Source organism: Lissotriton helveticus, chromosome 4_1 (genome assembly GCF_964261635.1).
Source record: "Lissotriton helveticus chromosome 4_1, aLisHel1.1, whole genome shotgun sequence".
NCBI lineage: Eukaryota > Metazoa > Chordata > Amphibia > Caudata > Salamandridae > Lissotriton > Lissotriton helveticus.
The window spans coordinates 1,672,533,287-1,672,549,600 of NC_136063.1; the positions used below are offsets into that span (position 1 = coordinate 1,672,533,287).

Consider the following 16,314-nt stretch of genomic DNA (forward strand, 5'->3'; position numbering starts at 1 on the left):
ACATTTTACATTTCCAAACTAATACACCCATTTCTTTGTCTCTCACATGGGCTGCGCCAAAGAGCAATGATTGGCACTTTGGACTTTGCATGCAAAGGTACCAGTCCAAATCTTGGGGGTACGATTTTATTACTCTTGACCTTTTCCATTTCTGTCATCTTTGTTTATTGATAGCTCAAATCCAACACCAGTAGGTTGAAAGAGACAATTATTGATTCCTTTCAAAACGTCCATCAGCTTGAACAAGTTACAGAAATACAAACATTATAATACGTTTACATCACATTCCTACACAAAATAGTGTGGCATTAAGAAATCCTATCCTGTTTTTCTGAAATGCATTTCAGAGGCCTGATTCCCAGCATCCCTTTTTGAAGCTTTCTGCGCTATTGATAAGGCGAATTTAGCACATTTTGAAAGAGAAGTGTTCTTAAATCAAACCTAGAGAACCACAATGACGGTATCATTCAGATAGTACAAATGTTTTTTGTATATTAGTATGGAAATTGTGAAATAAAACGTTTTTCATGCTGATTTTCAACAGTCGATCTGCAATCGTGAAACATAAGCTTTTGCTTGGAGGCCTCACAGGTACTGATCTAATTTTCTCTTTTAAGATTATTCACAAATCATATGATATGCTTTGTATAAATCAACTATATTGTTAGATCAAAATTGAGTAAAAAGTGAGTATCTCAATTTCATGACATATAGAAGAGTAAGGAGAAGAAGCTCATGTTTCAAATGTGGAGAGGCAACAACTTTTCATTATTTTCACCTCTACTAATTATATGCATTTTTATAATGTATGTGTTTATGTTGTCCTATAAATATACAGAGACATATAGCAAGATATAGGGAGATACATACGTGTAAAGTGGATATGTACAAGTTTATAAGTAAATGAGATGTTTTTCCAATTAATAATTCTAAGAACTGAATGGAAAAGAAAATCGTAAAGTTTAGATAAGTCCCACTGTGATTTGTACTCAGATCCCGGTTTTCAGAGTCTAGAGTGCTAAGCATGATACCATCAACCCACCTGTACCAGGTTGAGCTTTTCATTTTGAGAGAAGAGATTGCATTCACGGGGGAATCTTATCTTTTATTGCAAAATCGTATCTCACATAAAAAGTACTGTTCAACAAGGTGATAGCGTTACTTGAGTCCTCTGGGCAACATCCTTCCCTAACATAGTTCAATATGCAAAAGTTGAACAGAATAGAAAAGTAATAACATTCTGTTGGTCTTTGACTGTAGAACATTAAAAACTTTGAAATGTTCACATTGCTGCAGCAATTTGCTCCCTTGTTACATGGGAGGTTCCATGGTGTAATGGTTAGCACTTTGGATTTTGAATCCAAGGATCCGAGTTCAAATCTCAGTGGGACCACTTTCATGACTGTTGATCAAATTTTTTTCTGTCAAGTGTATTCATAAACATCACAAATCTAACACGGGTAGAGTGAAACATTAATTTATTGATTGTATTCTGAAAGTCTATTCGAAGTGAGCAAATGATAGAACTTTTAGAAAACATGGAAATTAAATGGCTCAAAATAATGAGACATTTTGCGAGCTGACTCTGTTTTCTCAAACTCATCACAGGGGGCTGATGCAAGATATTACTTTCTTAAATCTTACTGTTATTGATAAGGGGAAGATGGAACTTTTTAATTGGAAATCCTTCATTAAAACAAAACTTGAGGAATCAAATTGTGTATTATGGGGACAGAAGATATGACGTTTTGAATAACAATCATGAAATTCAGACACACATATATTTACACTCTGATTTTCTAAAGTAAATCCATAACCATAAAGTAAAATCTTTCGAAAGACGTGTCAAAGGTAATAATCTGAATTTCTCTTTCAAAGAAATTCACAATTAAATGCACTGTGTAAGTCAAGCATGTTGTCATATAAGAAATCAGCAAAAATTAACTATCTCATTACTGGTCATATAGATGAGAGAGGAAATGAACCTAACGTTTAAATTGTGGATGGGAAACAACAGTTTTTAGTTTTCAGCTTCAATACATATGTTTATGAATAATTGATTTCTTTATATAGTCTTATCGCTATCTAGACGGATATAGCTATGTATACATAGATGCATACTTATACGTTGATAAATATCAGTATAAAACATTATGTTTTTCCAAGTCCAAATTCTAAGAAATGGGTGAAATAGTAAATGTCATAATTCAAGTAGGTCCCACCGAGATTTGAACTCGGATCGCTGGATTCAGATTCCAGGATGCTAACCATTAGACCATGGAACCCTCCCATACATGAGTCATTTTTCCATTGAGACAAAAGAGAGCGCATTAGTGCGGGGGCATTTCTTACATTGATGAAAGGATATCTCTGTTGAATGCTCATAGTGTAAAGAGCTATAATGTGATTTGATTCTGTTCAGATACATTCTCCATAACAGTGTTAAATATGCACACGTTTATCAAGATAGGCAAGTTATATCATAATGATCATCTTTGACTGTATCATATTAAAACATTTTACATTTCCAAACTAATACACCCATTTCTTTGTCTCTCACATGGGCTGCGCCAAAGAGCAATGATTGGCACTTTGGACTTTGCATGCAAAGGTACCAGTCCAAATCTTGGGGGTACGATTTTATTACTCTTGACCTTTTCCATTTCTGTCATCTTTGTTTATTGATAGCTCAAATCCAACACCAGTAGGTTGAAAGAGACAATTATTGATTCCTTTCAAAACGTCCATCAGCTTGAACAAGTTACAGAAATACAAACATTATAATACGTTTACATCACATTCCTACACAAAATAGTGTGGCATTAAGAAATCCTATCCTGTTTTTCTGAAATGCATTTCAGAGGCCTGATTCCCAGCATCCCTTTTTGAAGCTTTCTGCGCTATTGATAAGGCGAATTTAGCACATTTTGAAAGAGAAGTGTTCTTAAATCAAACCTAGAGAACCACAATGACGGTATCATTCAGATAGTACAAATGTTTTTTGTATATTAGTATGGAAATTGTGAAATAAAACGTTTTTCATGCTGATTTTCAACAGTCGATCTGCAATCGTGAAACATAAGCTTTTGCTTGGAGGCCTCACAGGTACTGATCTAATTTTCTCTTTTAAGATTATTCACAAATCATATGATATGCTTTGTATAAATCAACTATATTGTTAGATCAAAATTGAGTAAAAAGTGAGTATCTCAATTTCATGACATATAGAAGAGTAAGGAGAAGAAGCTCATGTTTCAAATGTGGAGAGGCAACAACTTTTCATTATTTTCACCTCTACTAATTATATGCATTTTTATAATGTATGTGTTTATGTTGTCCTATAAATATACAGAGACATATAGCAAGATATAGGGAGATACATACGTGTAAAGTGGATATGTACAAGTTTATAAGTAAATGAGATGTTTTTCCAATTAATAATTCTAAGAACTGAATGGAAAAGAAAATCGTAAAGTTTAGATAAGTCCCACTGTGATTTGTACTCAGATCCCGGTTTTCAGAGTCTAGAGTGCTAAGCATGATACCATCAACCCACCTGTACCAGGTTGAGCTTTTCATTTTGAGAGAAGAGATTGCATTCACGGGGGAATCTTATCTTTTATTGCAAAATCGTATCTCACATAAAAAGTACTGTTCAACAAGGTGATAGCGTTACTTGAGTCCTCTGGGCAACATCCTTCCCTAACATAGTTCAATATGCAAAAGTTGAACAGAATAGAAAAGTAATAACATTCTGTTGGTCTTTGACTGTAGAACATTAAAAACTTTGAAATGTTCACATTGCTGCAGCAATTTGCTCCCTTGTTACATGGGAGGTTCCATGGTGTAATGGTTAGCACTTTGGACTTTGAATCCAAGGATCCGAGTTCAAATCTCGGTGGGACCACTTTCATGACTGTTGATCAAATCTTTTTCTGTCAAGTGTATTCATAAATATCACAAATCTAACACGGGTAGAGTGAAACATTAATTTATTGATTGTATTCTGAAAGTCTATTCGAAGTGAGCAAATGATAGAACTTTTAGAAAACATGGAAATTAAATGGCTCAAAATAATGAGACATTTTGCGAGCTGACTCTGTTTTCTCAAACTCATCACAGGGGGCTGATGCAAGATATTACTTTCTTAAATCTTACTGTTATTGATAAGGGGAAGATGGAACTTTTTAATTGGAAATCCTTCATTAAAACAAAACTTGAGGAATCAAATTGTGTATTATGGGGACAGAAGATATGACGTTTTGAATAACAATGATGAAATTCAGACACACATATATTTACACTCTGATTTTCTAAAGTAAATCCATAACCATAAAGTAAAATCTTTCGAAAGACGTGTCAAAGGTAATAATCTGAATTTCTCTTTCAAAGAAATTCACAATTAAATGCACTGTGTAAGTCAAGCATGTTGTCATATAAGAAATCAGCAAAAATTAACTATCTCATTACTGGTCATATAGATGAGAGAGGAAATGAACCTAACGTTTAAATTGTGGATGGGAAACAACAGTTTTTAGTTTTCAGCTTCAATACATATGTTTATGAATAATTGATTTCTGTATATAGTCTTATCGCTATCTAGACGGATATAGCTATGTATACATAAATGCATACTTATACGTTGATAAATATCAGTATAAAACATTGACGTTATGTTTTTCCAAGTCCAAATTCTAAGAAATGGGCGAAATAGTAAATCTCATAATTCAAGTAGGTCCCACCGAGATTTGAACTCGGATCGCTGGATTCAGAGTCCAGGATGCTAACCATTAGACCATGGAACCCTCCCATACATGAGTCATTTTTCCATTGAGACAAAAGAGAGCGCATTAGTGCGGGGGCATTTCTTACATTGATGAAAGGATATCTCTGTTGAATGCTCATAGTGTAAAGAGCTATAATGTGATTTGATTCTGTTCAGATACATTCTCCATAACAGTGTTAAATATGCACACGTTTATCAAGATAGGCAAGTTATATCATAATGATCATCTTTGACTGTATCATATTAAAACATTTTACATTTCCAAACTAATACACCCATTTCTTTGTCTCTCACATGGGCTGCGCCAAAGAGCAATGATTGGCACTTTGGACTTTGCATGCAAAGGTACCAGTCCAAATCTTGGGGGTACTATTTTATTACTCTTGACCTTTTCCATTTCTGTCATCTTTGTTTATTGATAGCTCAAATCCAACACCAGTAGGTTGAAAGAGACAATTATTGATTCCTTTCAAAACGTCCATCAGCTTGAACAAGTTACAGAAATACAAACATTATAATACGTTTACATCACATTCCTACACGAAATAGTGTGGCATTAAGAAATCCTATCCTGTTTTTCTGAAATGCATTTCAGAGGCCTGATTCCCAGCATCCCTTTTTGAAGCTTTCTGCGCTATTGATAAGGCGAATTTAGCACATTTTGAAAGAGAAGTGTTCTTAAATCAAACCTAGAGAACCACAATGACGGTATCATTCAGATAGTACAAATGTTTTTTGTATATTAGTATGGAAATTGTGAAATAAAACGTTTTTCATGCTGATTTTCAACAGTCGATCTGCAATCGTGAAACATAAGCTTTTGCTTGGAGGCCTCACAGGTACTGATCTAATTTTCTCTTTTAAGATTATTCACAAATCATATGATATGCTTTATATAAATCAACTATATTGTTAGATCAAAATTGAGTAAAAAGTGAGTATCTCAATTTCATGACATATAGAAGAGTAAGGAGAAGAAGCTCATGTTTCAAATGTGGAGAGGCAACAACTTTTCATTATTTTCACCTCCACTAATTATATGCATTTTTATAATGTATGTGTTTATGTTGTCCTATAAATATACAGAGACATATAGCAAGATATAGGGAGATACATACGTGTAAAGTGGATATGTACAAGTTTATAAGTAAATGAGATGTTTTTCCAATTAATAATTCTAAGAACTGAATGGAAAAGAAAATCGTAAAGTTTAGATAAGTCCCACTGTGATTTGTACTCAGATCCCGGTTTTCAGAGTCTAGAGTGCTAAGCATGATACCATCAAACCACCTGTACCAGGTTGAGCTTTTCATTTTGAGAGAAGAGATTGCATTTACGGGGGAATCTTATATTTTATTGCAAAATCGTATCTCACATAAAAAGTACTGTTCAACAAGGTGATAGCGTTACTTGAGTCCTCTGGGCAACATCCTTCCCTAACATAGTTCAATATGCAAAAGTTGAACAGAATAGAAAAGTAATAACATTCTGTTGGTCTTTGATTGTAGAACATTAAAAACTTTGAAATGTTCACATTGCTGCAGCAATTTGCTCCCTTGTTACATGGGAGGTTCCATGGTGTAATGGTTAGCACTTTGGACTTTGAATCCAAGGATCCGAGTTCAAATCTCAGTGGGACCACTTTCATGACTGTTGATCAAATCTTTTTCTGTCAAGTGTATTCATAAACATCACAAATCTAACACGGGTAGAGTGAAACATTAATTTATTGATTGTATTCTGAAAGTCTATTCGAAGTGAGCAAATGATAGAACTTTTAGAAAACATGGAAATTAAATGGCTCAAAATAATGAGACATTTTGCGAGCTGACTCTGTTTTCTCAAACTCATCACAGGGGGCTGATGCAAGATATTACTTTCTTAAATCTTACTGTTATTGATAAGGGGAAGATGGAACTTTTTAATTGGAAATCCTTCATTAAAACAAAACTTGAGGAATCAAATTGTGTATTATGGGGACAGAAGATATGACGTTTTGAATAACAATCATGAAATTCAGACACACATATATTTACACTCTGATTTTCTAAAGTAAATCCATAACCATAAAGTAAAATCTTTCGAAAGACGTGTCAAAGGTAATAATCTGAATTTCTCTTTCAAAGAAATTCACAATTAAATGCACTGTGTAAGTCAAGCATGTTGTCATATAAGAAATCAGCAAAAATTAACTATCTCATTACTGGTCATATAGATGAGAGAGGAAATGAACCTAACGTTTAAATTGTGGATGGGAAACAACAGTTTTTAGTTTTCAGCTTCAATACATATGTTTATGAATAATTGATTTCTGTATATAGTCTTATCGCTATCTAGACGGATATAGCTATGTATACATAGATGCATACTTATACGTTGATAAATATCAGTATAAAACATTGACGTTATGTTTTTCCAAGTCCAAATTCTAAGAAATGGGTGAAATAGTAAATCTCATAATTCAAGTAGGTCCCACCGAGATTTGAACTCGGATCGCTGGATTCAGAGTCCAGGATGCTAACCATTAGACCATGGAACCCTCCCATACATGAGTCATTTTTCCATTGAGACAAAAGAGAGCGCATTAGTGCGGGGGCATTTCTTACATTGATGAAAGGATATCTCTGTTGAATGCTCATAGTGTAAAGAGCTATAATGTGATTTGATTCTGTTCAGATACATTCTCCATAACAGTGTTAAATATGCACACGTTTATCAAGATAGGCAAGTTATATCATAATGATCATCTTTGACTGTATCATATTAAAACATTTTACATTTCCAAACTAATACACCCATTTCTTTGTCTCTCACATGGGCTGCGCCAAAGAGCAATGATTGGCACTTTGGACTTTGCATGCAAAGGTACCAGTCCAAATCTTGGGGGTACTATTTTATTACTCTTGACCTTTTCCATTTCTGTCATCTTTGTTTATTGATAGCTCAAATCCAACACCAGTAGGTTGAAAGAGACAATTATTGATTCCTTTCAAAACGTCCATCAGCTTGAACAAGTTACAGAAATACAAACATTATAATACGTTTACATCACATTCCTACACGAAATAGTGTGGCATTAAGAAATCCTATCCTGTTTTTCTGAAATGCATTTCAGAGGCCTGATTCCCAGCATCCCTTTTTGAAGCTTTCTGCGCTATTGATAAGGCGAATTTAGCACATTTTGAAAGAGAAGTGTTCTTAAATCAAACCTAGAGAACCACAATGACGGTATCATTCAGATAGTACAAATGTTTTTTGTATATTAGTATGGAAATTGTGAAATAAAACGTTTTTCATGCTGATTTTCAACAGTCGATCTGCAATCTTGAAACATAAGCTTTTGCTTGGAGGCCTCACAGGTACTGATCTAATTTTCTCTTTTAAGATTATTCACAAATCATATGATATGCTTTATATAAATCAACTATATTGTTAGATCAAAATTGAGTAAAAAGTGAGTATCTCAATTTCATGACATATAGAAGAGTAAGGAGAAGAAGCTCATGTTTCAAATGTGGAGAGGCAACAACTTTTCATTATTTTCACCTCCACTAATTATATGCATTTTTATAATGTATGTGTTTATGTTGTCCTATAAATATACAGAGACATATAGCAAGATATAGGGAGATACATACGTGTAAAGTGGATATGTACAAGTTTATAAGTAAATGAGATGTTTTTCCAATTAATAATTCTAAGAACTGAATGGAAAAGAAAATCGTAAAGTTTAGATAAGTCCCACTGTGATTTGTACTCAGATCCCGGTTTTCAGAGTCTAGAGTGCTAAGCATGATACCATCAAACCACCTGTACCAGGTTGAGCTTTTCATTTTGAGAGAAGAGATTGCATTTACGGGGGAATCTTATATTTTATTGCAAAATCGTATCTCACATAAAAAGTACTGTTCAACAAGGTGATAGCGTTACTTGAGTCCTCTGGGCAACATCCTTCCCTAACATAGTTCAATATGCAAAAGTTGAACAGAATAGAAAAGTAATAACATTCTGTTGGTCTTTGACTGTAGAACATTAAAAACTTTGAAATGTTCACATTGCTGCAGCAATTTGCTCCCTTGTTACATGGGAGGTTCCATGGTGTAATGGTTAGCACTTTGGACTTTGAATCCAAGGATCCGAGTTCAAATCTCAGTGGGACCACTTTCATGACTGTTGATCAACTCTTTTTCTGTCAAGTGTATTCATAAACATCACAAATCTAACACGGGTAGAGTGAAACATTAATTTATTGATTGTATTCTGAAAGTCTATTCGAAGTGAGCAAATGATAGAACTTTTAGAAAACATGGAAATTAAATGGCTCAAAATAATGAGACATTTTGCGAGCTGACTCTGTTTTCTCAAACTCATCACAGGGGGCTGATGCAAGATATTACTTTCTTAAATCTTACTGTTATTGATAAGGGGAAGATGGAACTTTTTAATTGGAAATCCTTCATTAAAACAAAACTTGAGGAATCAAATTGTGTATTATGGGGACAGAAGATATGACGTTTTGAATAACAATCATGAAATTCAGACACACATATATTTACACTCTGATTTTCTAAAGTAAATCCATAACCATAAAGTAAAATCTTTCGAAAGACGTGTCAAAGGTAATAATCTGAATTTCTCTTTCAAAGAAATTCACAATTAAATGCACTGTGTAAGTCAAGCATGTTGTCATATAAGAAATCAGCAAAAATTAACTATCTCATTACTGGTCATATAGATGAGAGAGGAAATGAACCTAACGTTTAAATTGTGGATGGGAAACAACAGTTTTTAGTTTTCAGCTTCAATACATATGTTTATGAATAATTGATTTCTGTATATAGTCTTATCGCTATCTAGACGGATATAGCTATGTATACATAGATGCATACTTATACGTTGATAAATATCAGTATAAAACATTGACGTTATGTTTTTCCAAGTCCAAATTCTAAGAAATGGGTGAAATAGTAAATCTCATAATTCAAGTAGGTCCCACCGAGATTTGAACTCGGATCGCTGGATTCAGAGTCCAGGATGCTAACCATTAGACCATGGAACCCTCCCATACATGAGTCATTTTTCCATTGAGACAAAAGAGAGCGCATTAGTGCGGGGGCATTTCTTACATTGATGAAAGGATATCTCTGTTGAATGCTCATAGTGTAAAGAGCTATAATGTGATTTGATTCTGTTCAGATACATTCTCCATAACAGTGTTAAATATGCACACGTTTATCAAGATAGGCAAGTTATATCATAATGATCATCTTTGACTGTATCATATTAAAACATTTTACATTTCCAAACTAATACACCCATTTCTTTGTCTCTCACATGGGCTGCGCCAAAGAGCAATGATTGGCACTTTGGACTTTGCATGCAAAGGTACCAGTCCAAATCTTGGGGGTACTATTTTATTACTCTTGACCTTTTCCATTTCTGTCATCTTTGTTTATTGATAGCTCAAATCCAACACCAGTAGGTTGAAAGCGACAATTATTGATTCCTTTCAAAACGTCCATCAGCTTGAACAAGTTACAGAAATACAAACATTATAATACGTTTACATCACATTCCTACACGAAATAGTGTGGCATTAAGAAATCCTATCCTGTTTTTCTGAAATGCATTTCAGAGGCCTGATTCCCAGCATCCCTTTTTGAAGCTTTCTGCGCTATTGATAAGGCGAATTTAGCACATTTTGAAAGAGAAGTGTTCTTAAATCAAACCTAGAGAACCACAATGACGGTATCATTCAGATAGTACAAATGTTTTTTGTATATTAGTATGGAAATTGTGAAATAAAACGTTTTTCATGCTGATTTTCAACAGTCGATCTGCAATCGTGAAACATAAGCTTTTGCTTGGAGGCCTCACAGGTACTGATCTAATTTTCTCTTTTAAGATTATTCACAAATCATATGATATGCTTTATATAAATCAACTATATTGTTAGATCAAAATTGAGTAAAAAGTGAGTATCTCAATTTCATGACATATAGAAGAGTAAGGAGAAGAAGCTCATGTTTCAAATGTGGAGAGGCAACAACTTTTCATTATTTTCACCTCCACTAATTATATGCATTTTTATAATGTATGTGTTTATGTTGTCCTATAAATATACAGAGACATATAGCAAGATATAGGGAGATACATACGTGTAAAGTGGATATGTACAAGTTTATAAGTAAATGAGATGTTTTTCCAATTAATAATTCTAAGAACTGAATGGAAAAGAAAATCGTAAAGTTTAGATAAGTCCCACTGTGATTTGTACTCAGATCCCGGTTTTCAGGGTCTAGAGTGCTAAGCATGATACCATCAAACCACCTGTACCAGGTTGAGCTTTTCATTTTGAGAGAAGAGATTGCATTCACGGGGGAATCTTATATTTTATTGCAAAATCGTATCTCACATAAAAAGTACTGTTCAACAAGGTGATAGCGTTACTTGAGTCCTCTGGGCAACATCCTTCCCTAACATAGTTCAATATGCAAAAGTTGAACAGAATAGAAAAGTAATAACATTCTGTTGGTCTTTGACTGTAGAACATTAAAAACTTTGAAATGTTCACATTGCTGCAGCAATTTGCTCCCTTGTTACATGGGAGGTTCCATGGTGTAAGGGTTAGCACTTTGGACTTTGAATCCAAGGATCCGAGTTCAAATCTCGGTGGGACCACTTTCATGACTGTTGATCAAATCTTTTTCTGTCAAGTGTATTCATAAATATCACAAATCTAACACGGGTAGAGTGAAACATTAATTTATTGATTGTATTCTGAAAGTCTATTCGAAGTGAGCAAATGATAGAACTTTTAGAAAACATGGAAATTAAATGGCTCAAAATAATGAGACATTTTGCGAGCTGACTCTGTTTTCTCAAACTCATCACAGGGGGCTGATGCAAGATATTACTTTCTTAAATCTTACTGTTATTGATAAGGGGAAGATGGAACTTTTTAATTGGAAATCCTTCATTAAAACAAAACTTGAGGAATCAAATTGTGTATTATGGGGACAGAAGATATGACGTTTTGAATAACAATCATGAAATTCAGACACACATATATTTACACTCTGATTTTCTAAAGTAAATCCATAACCATAAAGTAAAATCTTTCGAAAGACGTGTCAAAGGTAATAATCTGAATTTCTCTTTCAAAGAAATTCACAATTAAATGCACTGTGTAAGTCAAGCATGTTGTCATATAAGAAATCAGCAAAAATTAACTATCTCATTACTGGTCATATAGATGAGAGAGGAAATGAACCTAACGTTTAAATTGTGGATGGGAAACAACAGTTTTTAGTTTTCAGCTTCAATAAATATGTTTATGAATAATTGATTTCTGTATATAGTCTTATCGCTATCTAGACGGATATAGCTATGTATACATAGATGCATACTTATACGTTGATAAATATCAGTATAAAACATTGACGTTATGTTTTTCCAAGTCCAAATTCTAAGAAATGGGTGAAATAGTAAATCTCATAATTCAAGTAGGTCCCACCGAGATTTGAACTCGGATCGCTGGATTCAGATTCCAGGATGCTAACCATTAGACCATGGAACCCTCCCATACATGAGTCATTTTTCCATTGAGACAAAAGAGAGCGCATTAGTGCGGGGGCATTTCTTACATTGATGAAAGGATATCTCTGTTGAATGCTCATAGTGTAAAGAGCTATAATGTGATTTGATTCTGTTCAGATACATTCTCCATAACAGTGTTAAATATGCACACGTTTATCAAGATAGGCAAGTTATATCATAATGATCATCTTTGACTGTATCATATTAAAACATTTTACATTTCCAAACTAATACACCCATTTCTTTGTCTCTCACATGGGCTGCGCCAAAGAGCAATGATTGGCACTTTGGACTTTGCATGCAAAGGTACCAGTCCAAATCTTGGGGGTACGATTTTATTACTCTTGACCTTTTCCATTTCTGTCATCTTTGTTTATTGATAGCTCAAATCCAACACCAGTAGGTTGAAAGAGACAATTATTGATTCCTTTCAAAACGTCCATCAGCTTGAACAAGTTACAGAAATACAAACATTATAATACGTTTACATCACATTCCTACACAAAATAGTGTGGCATTAAGAAATCCTATCCTGTTTTTCTGAAATGCATTTCAGAGGCCTGATTCCCAGCATCCCTTTTTGAAGCTTTCTGCGCTATTGATAAGGCGAATTTAGCACATTTTGAAAGAGAAGTGTTCTTAAATCAAACCTAGAGAACCACAATGACGGTATCATTCAGATAGTACAAATGTTTTTTGTATATTAGTATGGAAATTGTGAAATAAAACATTTTTCATGCTGATTTTCAACAGTCGATCTGCAATCGTGAAACATAAGCTTTTGCTTGGAGGCCTCACAGGTACTGATCTAATTTTCTCTTTTAAGATTATTCACAAATTATATGATATGCTTTGTATAAATCAACTATATTGTTAGATCAAAATTGAGTAAAAAGTGAGTATCTCAATTTCATGACATATAGAAGAGTAAGGAGAAGAAGCTCATGTTTCAAATGTGGAGAGGCAACAACTTTTCATTATTTTCACCTCTACTAATTATATGCATTTTTATAATGTATGTGTTTATGTTGTCCTATAAATATACAGAGACATATAGCAAGATATAGGGAGATACATACGTGTAAAGTGGATATGTACAAGTTTATAAGTAAATGAGATGTTTTTCCAATTAATAATTCTAAGAACTGAATGGAAAAGAAAATCGTAAAGTTTAGATAAGTCCCACTGTGATTTGTACTCAGATCCCGGTTTTCAGAGTCTAGAGTGCTAAGCATGATACCATCAACCCACCTGTACCAGGTTGAGCTTTTCATTTTGAGAGAAGAGATTGCATTCACGGGGGAATCTTATCTTTTATTGCAAAATCGTATCTCACATAAAAAGTACTGTTCAACAAGGTGATAGCGTTACTTGAGTCCTCTGGGCAACATCCTTCCCTAACATAGTTCAATATGCAAAAGTTGAACAGAATAGAAAAGTAATAACATTCTGTTGGTCTTTGACTGTAGAACATTAAAAACTTTGAAATGTTCACATTGCTGCAGCAATTTGCTCCCTTGTTACATGGGAGGTTCCATGGTGTAATGGTTAGCACTTTGGACTTTGAATCCAAGGATCCGAGTTCAAATCTCGGTGGGACCACTTTCATGACTGTTGATCAAATCTTTTTCTGTCAAGTGTATTCATAAATATCACAAATCTAACACGGGTAGAGTGAAACATTAATTTATTGATTGTATTCTGAAAGTCTATTCGAAGTGAGCAAATGATAGAACTTTTAGAAAACATGGAAATTAAATGGCTCAAAATAATGAGACATTTTGCGAGCTGACTCTGTTTTCTCAAACTCATCACAGGGGGCTGATGCAAGATATTACTTTCTTAAATCTTACTGTTATTGATAAGGGGAAGATGGAACTTTTTAATTGGAAATCCTTCATTAAAACAAAACTTGAGGAATCAAATTGTGTATTATGGGGACAGAAGATATGACGTTTTGAATAACAATGATGAAATTCAGACACACATATATTTACACTCTGATTTTCTAAAGTAAATCCATAACCATAAAGTAAAATCTTTCGAAAGACGTGTCAAAGGTAATAATCTGAATTTCTCTTTCAAAGAAATTCACAATTAAATGCACTGTGTAAGTCAAGCATGTTGTCATATAAGAAATCAGCAAAAATTAACTATCTCATTACTGGTCATATAGATGAGAGAGGAAATGAACCTAACGTTTAAATTGTGGATGGGGAACAACAGTTTTTAGTTTTCAGCTTCAATAAATATGTTTATGAATAATTGATTTCTGTATATAGTCTTATCGCTATCTAGACGGATATAGCTATGTATACATAGATGCATACTTATACGTTGATAAATATCAGTATAAAACATTGACGTTATGTTTTTCCAAGTCCAAATTCTAAGAAATGGGTGAAATAGTAAATCTCATAATTCAAGTAGGTCCCACCGAGATTTGAACTCGGATCGCTGGATTCAGAGTCCAGGATGCTAACCATTAGACCATGGAACCCTCCCATACATGAGTCATTTTTCCATTGAGACAAAAGAGAGCGCATTAGTGCGGGGGCATTTCTTACATTGATGAAAGGATATCTCTGTTGAATGCTCATAGTGTAAAGAGCTATAATGTGATTTGATTCTGTTCAGATACATTCTCCATAACAGTGTTAAATATGCACACGTTTATCAAGATAGGCAAGTTATATCATAATGATCATCTTTGACTGTATCATATTAAAACATTTTACATTTCCAAACTAATACACCCATTTCTTTGTCTCTCACATGGGCTGCGCCAAAGAGCAATGATTGGCACTTTGGACTTTGCATGCAAAGGTACCAGTCCAAATCTTGGGGGTACTATTTTATTACTCTTGACCTTTTCCATTTCTGTCATCTTTGTTTATTGATAGCTCAAATCCAACACCAGTAGGTTGAAAGAGACAATTATTGATTCCTTTCAAAACGTCCATCAGCTTGAACAAGTTACAGAAATACAAACATTATAATACGTTTACATCACATTCCTACACGAAATAGTGTGGCATTAAGAAATCCTATCCTGTTTTTCTGAAATGCATTTCAGAGGCCTGATTCCCAGCATCCCTTTTTGAAGCTTTCTGCGCTATTGATAAGGCGAATTTAGCACATTTTGAAAGAGAAGTGTTCTTAAATCAAACCTAGAGAACCACAATGACGGTATCATTCAGATAGTACAAATGTTTTTTGTATATTAGTATGGAAATTGTGAAATAAAACGTTTTTCATGCTGATTTTCAACAGTCGATCTGCAATCGTGAAACATAAGCTTTTGCTTGGAGGCCTCACAGGTACTGATCTAATTTTCTCTTTTAAGATTATTCACAAATCATATGATATGCTTTATATAAATCAACTATATTGTTAGATCAAAATTGAGTAAAAAGTGAGTATCTCAATTTCATGACATATAGAAGAGTAAGGAGAAGAAGCTCATGTTTCAAATGTGGAGAGGCAACAACTTTTCATTATTTTCACCTCCACTAATTATATGCATTTTTATAATGTATGTGTTTATGTTGTCCTATAAATATACAGAGACATATAGCAAGATATAGGGAGATACATACGTGTAAAGTGGATATGTACAAGTTTATAAGTAAATGAGATGTTTTTCCAATTAATAATTCTAAGAACTGAATGGAAAAGAAAATCGTAAAGTTTAGATAAGTCCCACTGTGATTTGTACTCAGATCCCGGTTTTCAGAGTCTAGAGTGCTAAGCATGATACCATCAAACCACCTGTACCAGGTTGAGCTTTTCATTTTGAGAGAAGAGATTGCATTCACGGGGGAATCTTATATTTTATTGCAAAATCGTATCTCACATAAAAAGTACTGTTCAACAAGGTGATAGTGTTACTTGAGTCCTCTGGGCAACATCCTTCCCTAACATAGTTC

At 33.9% G+C, this 16,314-nt stretch overlaps 6 non-coding genes across 6 annotated transcripts; all 6 read left to right on the forward strand.

Annotated features, from left to right (window-relative positions):
- The first annotated feature begins 1,321 nt into the window (after positions 1-1,321).
- Positions 1,322-1,393, forward strand: TRNAQ-UUG (transfer RNA glutamine (anticodon UUG)). Its single transcript has one exon. It is a non-coding gene; the product is annotated as a tRNA-Gln (tRNA).
- A 2,442-nt stretch (positions 1,394-3,835) lies between these two features.
- TRNAQ-UUG (transfer RNA glutamine (anticodon UUG)) lies at positions 3,836-3,907 on the forward strand. The gene has a single exon. It is a non-coding gene; the product is annotated as a tRNA-Gln (tRNA).
- A 2,448-nt stretch (positions 3,908-6,355) lies between these two features.
- Positions 6,356-6,427, forward strand: TRNAQ-UUG (transfer RNA glutamine (anticodon UUG)). The gene has a single exon. It is a non-coding gene; the product is annotated as a tRNA-Gln (tRNA).
- A 2,448-nt stretch (positions 6,428-8,875) lies between these two features.
- TRNAQ-UUG (transfer RNA glutamine (anticodon UUG)) lies at positions 8,876-8,947 on the forward strand. The gene has a single exon. It is a non-coding gene; the product is annotated as a tRNA-Gln (tRNA).
- A 2,448-nt stretch (positions 8,948-11,395) lies between these two features.
- On the forward strand, positions 11,396-11,467 carry TRNAQ-UUG (transfer RNA glutamine (anticodon UUG)). Its single transcript has one exon. It is a non-coding gene; the product is annotated as a tRNA-Gln (tRNA).
- Positions 11,468-13,915: 2,448 nt separating this feature from the next.
- TRNAQ-UUG (transfer RNA glutamine (anticodon UUG)) lies at positions 13,916-13,987 on the forward strand. Its single transcript has one exon. It is a non-coding gene; the product is annotated as a tRNA-Gln (tRNA).
- Positions 13,988-16,314: the final 2,327 nt, after the last annotated feature.